The sequence below is a fragment of the Hemiscyllium ocellatum genome, chromosome 16 (genome assembly GCF_020745735.1).
Source record: "Hemiscyllium ocellatum isolate sHemOce1 chromosome 16, sHemOce1.pat.X.cur, whole genome shotgun sequence".
In the NCBI taxonomy this organism is placed as follows: domain Eukaryota; kingdom Metazoa; phylum Chordata; class Chondrichthyes; order Orectolobiformes; family Hemiscylliidae; genus Hemiscyllium; species Hemiscyllium ocellatum.
In genome coordinates this window covers 70,913,872-70,931,814 of record NC_083416.1, presented here as the reverse complement: position 1 = coordinate 70,931,814, position 17,943 = coordinate 70,913,872, and the positions used below count along the sequence as shown (strand labels likewise).

The 17,943-nt window shown below is 42.6% G+C and overlaps 1 protein-coding gene across 5 annotated transcripts in view; it reads left to right on the top strand.

Moving 5' to 3' along the window:
• Nucleotides 1-17,943, top strand: part of rad50 (RAD50 homolog, double strand break repair protein) — a 157,656-nt gene that overhangs the window by 1,909 nt on the left and 137,804 nt on the right. Inside the window, exon 1 of one of the 5 annotated variants that reach the window (XM_060837366.1) lies at nucleotides 11,630-11,707. The exons of the other annotated variants lie outside the window; for them this stretch is intronic. The gene's annotated coding sequence lies outside the window, so the exon portion shown is untranslated. Of the gene's footprint in view, nucleotides 1-11,629; nucleotides 11,708-17,943 lie in introns of those variants that run through there. 5 annotated transcript variants of the gene reach the window in all.

Here is a 17,943-nt window from a genome sequence, read left to right as displayed (position 1 = left end):
ACCTCCAATTTTGGTGTCATTTGCAAACTTACTAACTGTACCTCTTATGCTCACATCAAAATCATTTATGTAAATGGCAAAAAGTAGAGGGCCCAGCACCAATCCTTGTGGCACTCCACTGGTCACAGGCCTCCAGTCTGAAAATCAACCCTCCACCACCACCCTCTGCTTCGACCTTTGAGACAGTTCTGTATCCAAATGTCTAGTTCTCCCTGTATTCCATGAGATCTAACCTTGCTAATCAGTCTCCCATGGGGAACCATGTCGAACGCCTTAATGAAGTCTGTATAGATCACATCTACTGTTCGGCCCTCATCAATCTTCTTTGTTACTTCATCAAAAAACTCAATCAAGTTTGTGAGACACGATTTCCCATGCACAAAGCCATGCTGACTATCCCGAATCGGTCCTTGCCTTTCCAAATACATGTCTATCCTGTCCCTCAGGATTCCCTCCAACAACAGTGAGGTCAGACTCACTGGTCTATAGTTCCCTGGCTTGTCCTTACTACCTTTATAAACAGTGGCACCACGTTTGCCACCCTCCAGTCTTCCGGCACTTCACCTGTGACTATCGATGATACAAATATCTCAGCAAGAGGCCCAGCAATCACTTCTCTAGCTTCCCACAGAGTTCTAGGGTACACCTGATCGGGTCCTGGGGATTTATCCACTTTTAACTGTTTCAAGACATCCAGCACTTCCTCCTCTGTAATCGGGACATTTTGCAAGATGTCACCATCTATTTCCCTACAGTCTATATCTTCCATATCCTTTTCCACAGTAAATACTGATGTAAAATATTCATTTAGTATCTCCACTATTTTCTGTGGCTCCATACAAAGGCCGCCTTGCTGATCTTTGAGGGGCCCTATTCTCTCCCTAGTTACCCTTTTGTCCTTAATATATTTGTAAAAACCCTTTGGATTCTCCTTAAGTCTATTTGCCAAAGCTATCTAATGTCCCAGTTTTGTCCTCCTGATTCCCCACTTTAAGTACACTCCTACTTTCGTTATACTCTTCTAAGGATGCACTCGATCTATCCTGTCTGTACCTGACATATGCTTCCTTCTTTTTCTGAACCAAATCTTCAATTTCTTTAGTCATCCAGCATTCCCTATACCTACCAGCCTTCCCTTTCACTCTGACAGGAATATACTTTCTCTGGATTCTTGTTATCTCATTTCTGAAGACTTCCCATTTTCCAGCTGTCGCTTTACCTGTGAATATCTGCCTCCAATTAGCTTTTGAAAGTTCTTCCCTAATACCGTCAAAATTGGCCTTTCTCCAATTTAGAACTTCAACTTTTTGACCTGGTCTATCCTTTTCCTTCACTATTTTAAAACGAATAGAATTATGGTCGCTGGCCCCAAAGTGCTCTCCCACTGACACCTCAGTCACCTGCCCTGCCTTATTTCCCAAGAGTAGGTCAAGTTTTGCACCTTGTCCAGTAGGTACCTTCACATACTGAATCAGAAAATTGTCTTGTACACACTTAACAAATTCCTCTCTATCTAAACCTTTAACACTATGGCAGTCCCAGTCAATGTTCGGAAAGTTCAAATCCCCTACCATATTATTTTTACAGATAGCTAAAATCTCCTTCCAAGTTTGTTTCTCAATTTCCCTCTGACTACTGGGGGGACTATAATATAATCCCAATAAGTTCCACCCAAATAACTTACCTGGATGTATTTCCGGGAATATCCTCCCTTAGCACAGCTGTAATGCTCCCCCTTATCAAAAATGCCACTCCCTCTCTTGCCTCCCTTTCTATCCTTCCTGTAGCATTTGTATCCTGGAACGTTCAGCTGCCAGTCCTGCCCATCCCTGAGCCATGTTTCTGTAATTGCTATGATATCCCAGTCCCATGTTCCTAACCATGCCCTGAGTTCTTCTGCCTTCCCTGTTAGGCCCTTTGCATTGAAATAAATGCAGTTTAATTTATTAGTCCTACCTTGTCCCTGCCTGATTGACTGTTTGACTTACATCTGTTCTCAGCTGTACCCGTCTCAAATCAATCTCTTTCCTCACTATCTCCCTGGGTCCTACCCTCCCCCCACCCCCCCCACCTTACTAGTTTAAATCCTCCCAAGCAGTTCTAGCAAATTTCCCTGCCAGTATATTAGTCCCCTTCCAATTTAGGTGCAATCCTTCCCTCTTGTACAGGTCATTTCTACCCCAAAAGAGATTCCAATGATCCAAAAACGTGAATCCTTCTCCCATACACCAGCTCCTCAGCCATGCATTCATCTGCTCTATCCTCCTATTCCTGCCCTCACTAGCTCATAGCATTGGGAGTAATTCAGATATTACTACCCTTGAGGACCTCCTTTTTAAATTTCTACCTAACTCTCTGTAATCTCCCTTCAGAGTCTAAACCTTTTCCCTTCCAATGTCGTTGGTTCCAATGTGGACAGTGACCTCCTGCTGGCCCCCCTCCCCCGTGAGAACATTCTGCACTCTCTCTGAGACATCCTTGATCCTGGCACCAGAGAAACAACACACCATTCTGCTTTTTCTCTGCTGCCCACAGAAACATCTGTCTGTACCTCTGACTACAGTCTATGTGACTGTATCTGAGACTTCCCCCCCCCCCCCCCCCCCTTTCTATAACTGCCATCCATCACATACTGTAGCTGTTGCAAATTCCTCACTGCTTCTATTTGTCTCTCCAACTGATCCACTTGATCTGATAAGATTCGCATCCAACAGCATTTATGGCAGATATAATCCACAATAACCCTTAAAACTCTCTTTAAACTCCCAATCTGACAAGAAGTACATATCACTGCAAAGGCCATTTTTGCTCCTTCTCAATCTACAGACCCAGAAAATGACACCGTCTTATTCCTCTACAAACGCTGCCCCAGGTTAAATTAATAGCTTTGGCTTATGTTTTAAGTTTTTAATCAAGAGACTTATCTCCAAAAACATATAATCAAGAAAGAATCCACTGTACTCACTTCTGCAGCCTTTCTCTTGGACAGACTTAAAACAGCAATTAACTTATCTGATTCTGTGCTGTGAACTTCGTCCAACAGTTCCTCCAAGATTAGTTGTGAATTTCACTCTTAATTTTCCCAGGTGCGCTCCGATGTCCAGCGATACACGAATTCAAACAGCAAAGGCAGTACCTGTGCAGGTTCTCTTTTCTCTCTCTCTCCTGCACTGTCCTCACCATGTGCTTCCTTCGTCTGCCCTTCTCCCTTTAAAACTGCTGTTGTTTTGACCTTTTTTTTCCAAAGTTCCAAAACAATGCAACAGCATATAAACAGTAATTGCGGCTCCTGGAATTCGAGGAAATCACCTCCAATACCTAAAATACCTCAAAAAAAAAAGGAGCAGCTCTTACAGCCAGAATTTTTTCCCATCCTCCTGTACTTGAAGAATTAGGGCCAGCCATTCAGGAGGGATAGAACATAGAACAATACAGCACAGAACAGGCCCTTCGGCCCACGATGTTGTGCCGAACATCTATCCTAGATTAAGCACCCATCCATGTACCTATCCAATTGCTGCTTAAAGGTCGTCAATGATTCTGACTCTACCACTGCCACGGGCAGCGCATTCCATGCCCCCACCACTCTCTGGGTAAAGAACCCACCCCTGACATCTCCCCTATATCTTCCACCCTTCACCTTAAATTTATGTCCCCTTGTAATACTCTGTTGTACCCGGGGAAAAAGTTTCTGACTGTCTACTCTATCTATTCCTCTGATCATCTTATAAACCTCTATCAAGTCACCCCTCATCCTTCGCCATTCCAACGAGAAAAGGCCGAGAACTCTCAACCTGTCCTCGTACGACCTATTCTCCATTCCAGGCAACATCCTGGTAAATCTCCTCTGCACCCTCTCCAAAGCTTCCACGTCTTTCCTAAAGTGAGGCGACCAGAACTGCACACAGTACTCCAAATGTGGTCTAACCAAAGTCCTGTACAGGATGTTAGGAAGCACTTCTACACAAAGCAAAGGGTGGTAGGTGTTGAGAACCTTCTTCCATAAATGGCAGTGGATGCTAGATCATTCACTAATCTTAAATCCAACATAGACAAAATTTTTGATAAGCAAAGGTATGTGATAATGCATGATCTGGGCCGACATGACACTAATTGTTAAAGTTCAATTGAGGATATAACTTTAAAAATGTTCTGCGATTTACATATGAAAGAACTGAAACCAACATGGTCATTCTAAAAGATGAGAGACTTCACAAACAATCCAGGTATATTTCAATATATAACTTCAGTTACATCACACTGTAAACTTTTGCTATAAATTCTGCGTCTTATGACCTTATACTCCACAACCACCTGATGAAGGAGCAGCGCTCCGAAAGCTAGTGCTTCCAAATAAACCTGGTGGACTATAACCTGGTGTTGTGTAATTTTTAATCAGGTTTGTGAAGTTAGGCTGAAAATGTGTTGCTGGAAAAACGCAGCAGGTCAGGCAGCATCCAAGGAACAGGAGATTCGACATTTCGGGCATAAGCCCTTCTTCAGGAATGAAGAAGGGCTTATGCCCGAAATGTCGAATCTCATGTTCCTTAGATGCTGCCTGACCTGCTGCGCTTTTCCAGCAACACATTTTCAGCTCTGATCTCCAGCATCAGCAGTCCTCACTTTCTCTTTGTGAAGTTAGGCCACAGGTCAGCCTTGATTTCATTGAATGGTGGAACAGGTTTGAGGAGCTGAATGGTCTACTTCTGTTCCAGTTTTGCTGCTGGTTGGGTCTCGTCCTTTTCAATCACATGAAGATCCCCAACAGGAACAATCAACCCTGAGTAGATGTCTTTGTTGAATTGGTGGCAAGCAAACAGAAACTCCATTAATGGCAGGTGTAGTTAGTACCACTGATCAGTCATTTTTCCAGCACTGTTCCACCTAACACAGCTATTTCTCCATTCTGTTACCTCGTCTGTTGTTTATGATATCTGTCTCCAATTGTTGAGCCTGGAGCTTGACTGGATACACTCCCTGACAAGTTGTATTGCAGATAAACTTTGAGGTTTAAAATTTCAATGGAATTTGTGCAGCATAAATCAAAATGTTTTGTGCTACTGTATACAGTCAATAAGAGGAAACTATTGGAAGTATCAGAAGAGTCCAGTACCAAAAACATAAATATTTAGAGTAAAGAAAAAGTGATAACATGAAGAATTTTCAGTGCAGCCAGTTGCTGAGATCTACAATGTGCTGCCTAAAAGATTACTCGATGGAAACAGGACATTAACTTTCAGAAAGAGATTAGATAAGTACTTGAAAGGAATTGACTTAACACTGCTATTGAGTCAGAGCAGAGGAGTATGATTAGTTGGATAAATTTGTCAAGGAGATTACCCAGGTACATTGACCTTCAGTGGTATATTGATGCAAGTGACCCACAATGTTGATTGTATTAAAAGGCAATAATGGAATTCTCAGAAGTCTGTGTTACAGGAGGAAATCTTAGAAGACTTTTCAAAATAGTTGGAATAGTGAGGTTTGGTAATTCCTAAGTCAGCACTGGTACAACCAAAGCAGAAAATGATATAGGTAAGTCAGTCAATAAGGTGCAGAGAAAAGACCTGGGCAGCATGGTGGCTCAGTGGTTAGCAATGCTGCCTCACAGCGCCAGGGAACTGGATTCAATTCCAGCCTCGGGTGACTGTCTGTGTGGAGTTTGCACATTCTCCCTGTATGGATTTTCTCCGGTTGCTCTGATTTCCTCTCACAGTCCAAAGATGTGCCGTTTAGGTGAAATGGCCATGCTAAATTGCCAATAGTGTTCGAGATGTGAAGGTTAGGTTTATTAGTCAGGGGTAAATATAAGGTGGGGGGAATGGGCCTGGGTGGGTTACTCTTCGGAGCGTCAGAATTGGACTGAAGGGCCTGTTTCCACACTGTAAGGATTCTATGAAGACAAGTTTGAAATGTCAGAAAAAAAGGAAAAAGGATCTGGGGAGGGAAATGTAACAAGAAACATTGATGTCTTCTATTTTTGCATCAAAGGTTTTAAATGTGAAGAACGCCAAAGTCTATCTTGTTCATCTATCTCCTTGGTAACACGCGCACAGAATGATAATAGCAAACAAGTCTTCCGTTAATCTGCAACAAAACTAGAAATGACTTGAGAAACCCCAAAGTGCACAGAACTTAGCGACCCACAGCTCCAAAGCCGGATGCCCTATGTTACTCATATGTTGCATCCACAAATGTTATTTTCTGGAAGAGATGTGTCTACTTTGTATTTGAATGAATCAACACTAACTGCTCCTATTGTCTCTCTTAGGAAGGAGTCTGTCTCATTGATTGAATATATGATTACTGAAATGTTGCTTTACATCAGGGTATTTCTGTGATATTTCCTCTTCTGGGCAAGTTGGAATAATCTTTCATTGTCAACACTATCTTTGTAATGTAATCCCTTTTAGAATCTGAAATACAAGCATTGCTTTACTTTATGCAGTGCTATTGAACAGTGGTGAGATCAATTTGTTATTGATTGGAATCTCCAAATCACATTCTTTCACTAGGTACACCTCACCCCACCACCATTTTTCTAAAATACTCATTTGATTATCTGTTGAGGATTCTGAAATGTTTTGATGAAACATTAACCAGATTTGTCAGGTGCTCACCTATTGTGTGAACTTATCCAGTTAGGAAATCACACCATCGCTTCTCTCCTACTAGTGGAAACATTTCCACATCCACTTTATCCAGGCCTCTTAAGTATTCTGTTAGATGACAGGGATCTGATTGAAACTATCTAGACTTTGCATACAGACCCAGTCAATCGCTCCTCATATGACATGCCTTTCATCCCTGGGATCATTTTTGTAAACCTCCTCTGAACCCATTCCTGATGCTAGCATATCCTTCCTTAGAAACCTAAATTATAGGGGTCCAGATTACTCCAATATTCCAAGTGTGTTCGGAGTTGGAACACCTTGTACAGTTTCAGTAGTACATCCCTGCTGTTGTATTCTAAGCCTCTTGAAACCAATTCTAACATTGAATTTGCCTACCTCACTGCCAGCTGAATCAACATGTTAACCTTAAGAAAATCATGAATTAGGACTCCTAAGTCTTTTGTGCTTCACATTTCCAAAGCCTTTCCTTAATTCAAAATAGTCTTTTTTTTCTATGGAAGTGCAAAACCTCTCACTTTCCCATATTTTATTCCATGTGCCTTCTTTGTCCACTTTCTTAGCCTGTACAAGTCTTTCTGAAGCCTCCCATTCCCTCAACACTACCTGTCTCTCCCTTGGATACATATCGGATCTCCTTTGAGCAGTACTCAGATCAATTTGATATTGATCGAGCAGTTTTCTTTAACCATGTACACCTCACCTTACCTCCAATTGACTAAAATACTGGTTTGATTATCTGTTTAGGATTCTGAAATGTTTTACTGAAACGTTAGTCTGTCTCATCAGATGCTCATTTACCGTGCATTCTGCTGGTAGTTTTATTCTTCCCTATTACTGTTTGCATAAAAGTGGGCAGCACGGTGGCACAGTGGTTAGCACTGCTGCCTCACAGCGCCAGAGACCCGGGTTCAATTCCTTCCTCGGGCAACTGTCTGTGTGGAGTTTGCACATTTTCCCCGTGTCTGCATGGGTTTCCTCCGGGTGCTCCGGTTTCCTCCCATAGTCCAAAAATGTGCAGGTTAGGTGAATTGGCCATGCTAAATTGCCAATAGTGTTAGGTGAAGGGTTAATGGGTTTGGGTGGGTTGCGCTTCGGCAGGTTGATGTGGACTTGTTGGGCCGAAGGGCCTGTTTCCACACAAAGTAATCTACTCTAATCTAAAAAAATTCAAGGTAAACAGACCATTTGTCCCATCCAAGTCAGACCAGTGTTGATGCACCTGTTCAGACATCTTTGGAGATGGCCTTGAATCCAGATCTTATGGCCAAAAGATAGAAACAGTATTGCTGTGCTACAACCAAGCTTCCCCTTAAATCCGCATGAAATTAAAGGATTGAGTAGTAGCCACTCTGTTCACCTCAAACAATTACTATGGTCGTGCACTCCACATTCTTGCAGCTCTCTGGGCTAAGCTCCTCCTTCTGTGCACAGTGACTATTTTTTGATGACGCTGACATTGACAGTCTGCTCTTTTTCACCTCTGGAAATGTCCTCTCTGCTGTATCAAGACGTTTCCTAGTTTTTAAAAGCTCTCGTGGAAGAGGAAACCAAAAGATCCCGCTTGATCATTTTCAGGCAGTTTTTTGTTTTCCTCTGTGGCAAATGCTTCTGATGGGTTTCTTCAGCGCTTTCCACCAAAGATTCTTTACCAGTAGAAAATCAGCACTTTTAGTATGGACTTTAAGAAAATTGTTCCAAGTCTAGATACTTCCCATGTTAGCACTAGCTACATCAGAGAATTGTTACAGCAATTTCTATTCAAATAATAATCCAATGCTCTTTTGAATGTCTCAGCTGAACCTGGCTCCACCACATTTCCTGGGCAGTGCTTTGCATCCCCTCACTGTTCACTGTGAAAGTGTTATTCTCACAGTACCCTTGCTTCGTTTCCGCATAACTTCAAGTCTTTGCTCTCCCGCCCGTGTTCTTACACATGCAGGGACTGCTTCTCCCATTCTACCCATGATTTTGAAGACGTCTATTATATCTCCTTTCAGCCTTTCAAAATTATGAGGAGCATGGATAGGATAAATAGACAAAGTCTTTTCCCTGGGGTTGGGGAGTCTAGAACTAGAGGGCATAGGTTTAGGGTGAGATGGGAAAGATATAAAAGAGACCTAAGGGGCAACTTTTTCATACGTGTATGGAATGAGCTGCCAGTGGATGTGGTGGAGGCTGGTAGAATTGCAACATTTAAGAGGCATTTGGATGGGTATATGAGTAGGAAGGATTTGGAGGGAAATGGGCCGGGTGCTGGCAGGTGGGACTAGATTGGGTTGGGATATCTGGTCGGCAGGGACGGGTTGGACCGAAGGGTCTGTTTCCATGCTGTACATCTCTATGACTCTCTCTAAGGAGTGTAGTCCTAATTTCTTCAGTCTATTCTCATTGCTGATTATTCTCATCTCTGGAATTGTTCATGTAAGTTGCTTCTACAATTTCTCCAATGCATTTGCAGCCTTTCTATAAAATGGCACCCTCAACTGAACACAGTACTCCAATTGAGGACTAACAAGTTGCTTGTACAAATTCAACAACACTTTTTTGCTCTTGTACTCTATGTCCTTCTTAATAAGTCTGAGAACACTGTTTTATTAACTTATCTCTCAAACAGTCCAGCTACTTTCAATGATCTGTGCACATATACACACAGAACTCTCACTTCCTGCACCCTTTGTAGAATTAAACTCCCTATTTTTTATTGTCTTTCAGTGTTCTTCCAAACAAAGTGTGTCACCTCAAACTCCTCTGCTTTGACCATCATCTGCCATCTATCTATCCACTCGGGAGGCACGGTGGCACAGTGGTTAGCACTGCTGTCTCACAGCGCCTGAGACCCGGGTTCAATTCCCGACTCAGGCGACTGACTGTGTGGAGTTTGCACGTTCTCCCCGTGTCTGCATGGGTTTCCTCCGGGTGCTCCGGTTTCCTCCCACAGTCCAAAGATGTGCGGGTCAGGTGAATTGCCCGTGGCGTTAGGTAAGGGGTAAATGTAGGGGTATGGGTGGGTTGCACTTCGGCTGGTCGGTGTGGACTTGTTGGGCCGAAGGGCCTGTTTCCACACTGTAAGTAATCTAATCTAATCTACCAGTTTCGGGGACCTTTTTAGAGATTCACTCTGTCCTCCTCAGTTTATGTTCATCCAAATTTAATGTCATCAGTAGACTTTAAAATTATCTCTTTTACACTAAGATCCAGTTAACGAAAACCAGGAATCCCAATACCAACCTCTGGGGAACTCCACTACAAAATGCCATCCAGTCTGAAAAATATCTTTTGACCATTGCGCTCTCTTTCCTAGTCCTCAGCCAGTTTGTGTCCACTTTGCTACTGATCTTCTATATTATGACTTACAACTTTCCTCACAAGTCTGTTGTGTGACAATGTGTCAAACATGTGTCAATGTGAAATCCATGGATACTACTTCAGCAGTGGTTCTCGTAGAACTTTGCTGTTACCTCTTCAAAAAAAGCTCCAGCAAATTAGTTAAATATAATTCCCCCAGTAAAAGTCCAACCTGACTCTTGCTAATTAATCTACCTTTATCCATGTGACAACTAATTCTATCTTGAATAGTTGTTCGTAGAAGTTTCTCCTATCAGCAAAGTTAGACTGACTGCTCTGTAACTGTTGGGATTACCCTTGCAATCTTTCTTGAACAGGGTCATAATATTTGCAATTTTTCAGTCTTTAGATTAGATTAGATTACTTAGATTAGATTACTTACAGTGTGGAAACAGGCCCTTCGGCCCAACAAGTCCACACCGACCCCACCGAAGCGCAACCCACCCATACCCCTACATTTACCCCTAACCTAACACTACGGGCAATTTAGCATGGCCAATTCACCTGACCCGCACATCTTTGGACTATGGGAGGAAACCGGACACCCGGAGGAAACCCACGCAGACACGGGGAGAACGTGCAAACTCCACACAGTCAGTCGCCTGAGTCGGGAATTGAACCCGGGTCTCAGGCGCTGTGAGGCAGCAGTCCTAACCACTGTGCCACTGTGTCGAGTCTTCTGGCACCTCCCTCAGTCCAGGAAAGATAAAATGATTATGGCCCTACATTATTAATGTAACTTCCTTCAGAATGTTTGAGTGCGCCTCATCGGGTGTTTTAGATATGCGGTGTCATCAATATACCCAAGACTTCTTCCTTATTCATTTTATCTCTTTTCCTCTATCACTGTGCTCTGGGCAGCATTATCTTCCTTTGGAAAGATAGAGTAAAGTATGCATTTAACACCTCAACCATGCCCACTGCCACCACGTGTAAATCCCCTTCTCTATCAGTCTTACTCCTTCCTTTAACTACTTTTTCTTATATGCTTACAGCTTGACTTTGGGATTTCCCTTTATTAGCTGCTAGTCTTTTACGGTTCTTTGTTTCTCTTGTATGCTTTTTCATGTACTCCAAATGTTCGGTATCCCTGTTCGTTCTGCCTTGCATTGTCATAAGCACACTTTATCTTTCTAATGCTAATTTCTACCTCCTCCATCATCCAGGGAATGTTGGATTTGTTTTCCAATCTTTTCCATGAGAGGGAATGTCCCTTGACTGTACCTAAACAAAGGCGGCCAATTGACCAGAAACACACTCTCCTCCTAACCTCTTCCTTCAATCAATCCTGCTCAGCTATACTTTTACCTCATTAATCAGCGTTAGCATTTCGGATCCAGTGACCCTTCCTCAGAACTGAAGAAGTTCAGAAGAAGAGTCACTGGACCTGAAACGTTAACTCTGATTTCTCTTCTCAGCAGGTCTGGCAGCATCTGTGCTTTTCTAGCAATTTCTGTTTTTGTCCTCATTATAAATACTTTGGTCAGAATGACCTAGTTGAATTGTTGATTTAAGGTTATTTATTTGATTTAAAAAAATAAATACAAAGTAAAGGTTATCAGACTATTCAACCTGTATTCTCATTGTGACAATTGTTATTCTCACTCCTATTTTTCAGTAGTGATTGGTGCTTTCTGAATGCCTTTGCCGAGACTCCGATGTAGTTATGGATCTTTGTGGTCACAAAGGCATCAGTCCTTTCATCAGATCGTGGGCAGTGTTGTGAGGTGGGGCTAATCAGTAACTGGCATCATTGATATGCCAACATCATTACATAAAATTTCACTTTTCCTTGCCAAAACTATTCAGTACGCCCCTGTTATAACCATCAGATGGTGGATGGGGGGTGGCACGGGGAAGGGGTTGGGGTGGGGGGAGAACAGCCAAACGACAGTTTATAATATGACTCTGTGGAGTTTGCACGTTCTCCCCGTGTCTGTGTGGGTTTCCTCTGGGTGCTCCGGTTTCCTCCCACAGTCCAAAGATGTGCGGGTCAGGTGAATTGGCCATGCTAAATTGCCCGTAGTGTTAGGTAAGGGGTAAATGTAGGGATATGGGTGGGTTGCGCTTCGGCGCGTCAGTGTGGACTTGTTGGGCCGAAGGGCCTGTTTCCACACTGTAAGTAATCTAATCTAATCTAATCTAAATAATATCCTAGGACAAGCCAAAGCATGAGAATTCCTAGAAGCATGGCATTCCAACTGGAACTCTATCAACAAACACATTGACTTGGACCACATTTATCACCCTCTGATAAAAAAAAACAGAAAATGACATCACCAGTACAGGAAATGACACCGCCAACCCAAGGACACCTAAACACATAAATAGAAAGCGGACCATAATACCAGTGCTTCACCGGACGCTCACTGATGATGTTACCTGGTATGGTGACGAAACATCTGAAAACTACCTTCCAGCTCAGTGAGCAAACTTATATCCACAAATCCAACAACTTACTGATTTTTAAAAAAGAATTTTGTTCCTCTCGATTTTTCAAGCCCTCAGTTACCAAGTGTCCTGTAACTGGAAACAGTGTCTCTCTATGTAATCTGTGAAAACTCCTCAATTTTGAGCACCTCTGTGAAATCTTCCTTTAATCCTCCTTATCCTCCAACAGATAATCTGATCTTTGCTAGTCTCTTCAACTAACAGGAAGATGTCATTGCTGGTGCTATCTGATTAATCGTCTCTGCACACTTCCCAAGGCCTTAATGTTCTTTCTAAAGTTTAGAAGCCTAGACTCAGACTCCAATCCCAGCAAAACTATCAGTGTCTTGAAAATTCAACATAACGTTCTCAAAGGATATTTTTAAAAATAAAACATTATCAGCCTGTCCTTCCACCATCAAAGATGTAGCTTAAGCTGTTCCAGGTCTTTCTCTGTTAGTGTATCCATTTAAAATGTTTTTCTATTTAGTTTTTTTTTATTCACTCATGGGATACTGACATGCCTGGCTGGGCCAGTATTTTCTTGCCTGTCTTGAGTTGCCCTTGAGAAGATGGGCGGTGAGCCGCTGCCTTGAATCACTACAGTCCACATGCTCATAAACAAAAACAAGGAGCTGGAAAAACCCAGCAGGTTTGTCAGCGTCTGTGGAGAGAAATCAGAGTTTTTGTTTCAGATCTAATATTCCTTTTTTAGAACACGTGATAGCTGGGGAAAGGTTGATATTCACGCACAAGGGGTGGGAGGGTAAATAATAGGTGGAAATAGAGCCCTATGAGAGAGAACAATAGATGGACAGGCAGAGGAGTGATGAAAGGTCAGTCTGGGTGAATGAATAGTTGCTAATGAGGGCGATTAGTAGCTGACAATGGGTATAAAGTCAGGGTTGGATCAGAGAGCACAGTGCAGTCAATTCAGAGTGATAGTCCTGATGAAGGACTTATGCCTGAAATGTCGTCTCTCCTGCTCCTTGAATGCTGCTTGACCTACTGTGCTTTTCCAGCGCCACACGTTTTGACTCTGAGGAGGAGAAAGTGAGGACATCAGAGGGAAATATGTTTGAATTGGTAAAGTGAGGGACCGTGCAGAGAAAGAGAGGCCACCAATAACATGTTGACAGTTCTCAATGGACAGGTCAAGTGCAAGTAAAAGGGGCTGGGTGGAAGCATCTAATTGGAGGGAGAAGTTTGGAGGAAGCTGAAGGTGTCTATGGGATAGGAAGAGGACTCTTGCCCAAAGAAATGGGTTCAGAGGCAAAGGTAACAGAAGGAGAGTTCAATGTCATGTTGTGTCTGAAATTCTCTAAGGTGGGTGCTCAAAGAGATAAAACTGAGACTTTCACTGAGTACAGAGCATTCTGCATCAGAGTGGAAAGTCAGAAGTGGAAGGGAGTGGACGCTTATATTCCCACTTGACATTTTTTTTCTTCCAGAGTACGTTATTTGACTTATGCCCATGTAAGATTTCATATATTCTCATTTCACTAGTTGCTGCTGCCCTGAAGATTATTATCCTTATCATATCAACTCACAACCAAGAGCATGAGCATTCCTCCCAGTCAGAGAGAGATAGTTTTATGATATGGTGCTCCTCAATCTCCCATAAGCATGAGGTACAAGAGGAAGCGGACCTCCATGAGTTACCAATGTCACTACAGGATTGAACCAGCATCACCCTTATCACTTTGCCCCACAACATTATCCACCGAGCAAACTGAGCTAATCAATGTCCACCCTTTCGAGCTTTGTGTCATTTGAAAGCTGAAATTCTTTGATCCATACCCAAATCAAGTTCCTCGTGTACATGATCAAACCCCTTCCTCAGTGCCTGCCTATGGAACCAACTGATCCCGCATGGACTCCAGACTACATTCGGACCATTCTCCACCACAAAACTCTAGCCACCCGACACCTAGAGGAAGAGCACCTCATCTTCCGTCTTGGGACCCTCCAACCACAAGGGATCAATGTTGATTTCACCAATTTCCTCATTTCTCCTTCACCCACCTTATCCCAGATCCAACTTTTCCAACTCGGCACCACCGTCTTGAACAGTTAAACTTATTCATCTTCCTCCCCACTTATTCGCTCCACTCTCCTCTCTAACCTGTCACCATCATCCCCCCCACCTTCATCTACCTATGCATTCTCGGCTACCTCCCACCCCACTTCCAAGCCCCCCCACTTCCCCCATCTATCTCTGAGCCCCCTTGGGCCAACTCCTCATTCCTAATGAAGAGCTCATGCTCAAAACATCGACTGTCCTGTTCCTCGGATGCTGGCTGACTGACTATGCTTTTACAACACTACGTTTTTTGACGGTAAATGGAAAAGCCCTGGGGAAAATTGGTGTACAGAGAGATCTGGGTGTTCAGATCTATTGTAGCCTCAAGATGGTAGTGCAGGTCGAAAGTGTGTTCAAGAAGGCATCTGGCACATTTTCCTTCATCAGACAAGATATTGAGTATAAGAGTTGGTAGGTCACGTTACAATTGTAAAGGACTTTGGTTCGTCCACATTTGGAATACTGTACTGCATACAGTTCTGGTCGCCACATTACCAAAAGGATTTGGATGCTTTGGAGAGGGTGCAGAGGAAGTTCACCAGGAAGTTGCCTGGTATTGAGAGTGCTAACTATGAAGAGAGGTTGTGTAGTTTAGGATTATTTTCATTCAAAAGGCGGATGTTGAGGGGGGACCTGATTGAGATCGACAAAATCATGACAGCTATAGGCAGAATGGATAGCAAGAAGATTTTTTTCCCAGAATGGGGGACTCAATTACTAGGGCTCATGAGTTCAAGGTGAGAGGGCAAAAGTTTTAGGGAGATATGCATGGAAAGTTCTTTACACAGAAGGTGGTGGGTGCCTGGCATGCATTGCCAGCAGAGGTGATAGAAGTGGGCACGATAGCATCATTTAAGATAGTTCTAGACAGATACAGAAATGGGCAGGGAGCAGAGGGGTACAGATCCTTAGAAAATAGATGACAGGTTTAGATGGAGGATATGGATCGGTGCAGGCTCGGAAGGCCAAAGGGCCTATTCCTGTGTTTTTTTTTTGTTTGTTCTTTGTAGGCAAGATATAGCATAAAGGGGCATCACTTTTTTTGTGTCTTGTCAGTAGTTGTAAGTACGTCCTATCCTTCTAGTTATGTGCTTTCTGCTCTTTTAAACAAACCTGTAATCAGGTTAAGATTCTGAGTTTGCCTTTCATCTACAGTGTTAAAGATCTTCTGCAATTAAGTTCCCCAATTAATGAAAATAGCTTCACTTTTAAAGAATGAGATGTCAGTGAGTTTTAAACGCTTAACCTCACTTGGGTTTGGAGTGCCTCCTCAGTGTTTTGAGGTGCAACAGTTTCTGAGGGTCACATGCTCTCCAGTAAATTCAATGTCAAAGGTGTGAGATGAGAAATTCCTCCTTTTACACTCTGCTGCATGTTTTAACACTGACTTTCACAGCTGTGAATCAACTTAAGCCTTTTTTGACATGTTTTGCCAAAGTTTTCACACATCAAGTATAGCAGTAGTGTGTGACCTGCAGTACAACTGAGAGTTCCTGGAGCTAAAAGGAAGGAAATGCACCTTTTCAATATGAGAGCTTTCTTTGAGTCCATCCACAAAGTTGTTTCCTCATAGAGAAGAAAGGCTGATGTTTCGTTGTAAAGTCTTAGTTGGTCTAGTTGCTGGCTATGGGAAGACGATGGGAAATTTTCCCTCTGGTCAAGTATCAGTACTCTCCTGTCCACTGTCTGTGTAAATTTAAATGTGTACTGTATATACTGACCTTCCCCTTGACATTTGGGGGGACGAAAACTAGTGACTGATACAAATAAGTATTGGTTATAATGATGCTGTTAGATTCACATTGATGATGAATAGTGATTAAATGGACTTCCTAGCATTGAATGAGAAGACAGTCTGATGAGCCACAAGGGGGAATTATAATAGTTGTACATGTCCCAATAAGGTTTGTGTAAAACGTAATTAGCTAAATCTTTACTGTTGCGTGCACATGTTTTAGTTTCAGATCTGGGAACCCCTGGGAAATGTTTCCTCTGGTCTAGAAGCTCCCTCTTTGTTTTCCCCAGCTGATATCAGCTAATAGATCATGTAGGACAGACTCCTGTGCTTCCACTTACTCCAGTCAGTCAGTCGAACCATGCTTGATCTTTTGTAACACCATCTACCAATGTGGTTGGACATTGTGCTTGCCAATTAATCTTATGTTTTTCAAAACTTGCAAATGACTGGTGTCCATCTCCCCTACCGTAGGGAAAAGTTGACTGCTGTTTACCTTATCAATACTTCTCATAACTTAAATGCATCTATAAGGCCACCCTTTGGTCTCCTACACACCAGGGAAAGGAGTCCCAGTCTAGCCAACTTCTCCTTCTAACACAAACCTCCCAGTCCTGGTAGCATCCTTTGTAAATCTTTTCTGCACTCTTTTTCTAGTTTAATAATATCATTTTTTAATAGTAGGGCTATCAAAAAAATTAGAACTGTATGCAGTACTCTGAATGTGGCCTCGCCAACGTCTTGTACAGCTGCAACAAGATATTCCATCGTCTATACTCAGTGCTCTGATCAATGAAAGCTCGCGTATTGAAAGCTGTCTTCACTGGCCTGTCTATCTGTGACTCCATTTTCAAGAAGCTATGAACCTGTAGCCGTAGATCTCTTTCTTCTGTAACACTCTCTAGAGCCCGACCATTGACTGTGTAAGTCCTACCGCAGTTTGCTTCACCAAAATGAAACACATTGCATTTATCTAAATTAAACTCCATCTGCCATTCCTCAGCACACTGGCCCAGCTGATTAAGATCTCACAGCATTCCCAGATAACTTCCTTTATTTTTCACTCTACCACACACACTTACTAACCACGCCCTAAATTCACATCTAATGTCACTCATTGCTGTTCAGGAGGGAGTTTGAAGATTTTGAGCAAGTGACGGTGAAGGAACAACAATGTTTTCTGCAATCAGTACCTTCAATCATTTAACCATATGAATTCAATCCCTCCCTGAATCTGCATCCTCAAGGGGTTGCAAACCTGGAACGTGGAATCTGTCTTTTTTCAGCCCTTTCTTCCAAGTTGGGGATGGATTCTATGATTTTTTTTGTGTTCTCTTTGTCTTTTGGTATCCTGACAATTTGCTGGTGAATTGTTGTGGGAGGAGCTGGAGTTTTCCTTCTGAATACTATCTTGGGAAGGAAGAATTGGGTGCACTGATTTGCTCTCAAGGAAATGTTTTGACACCTTTTATAAAGTAGCATTCAGCCCAGTGTCTCTGAATATTGCTAAAGCCTTTTGTCCAAATTGAGAAAATGGTGTTTAGTCGATTGTATTCAGTCCATTTGGTCCATCTATTTCATGGCTAGAACAATGGGCTAGATCAAAAGATTTAAAAGTAAGGGTGTTCCATTTAAGATGGGAAAGAAAGGAAAACATTTCCATTTGTGGATTGCTGGTCCTTGGAATTTCTTTCCCCAGTACACCTTCCATTGGA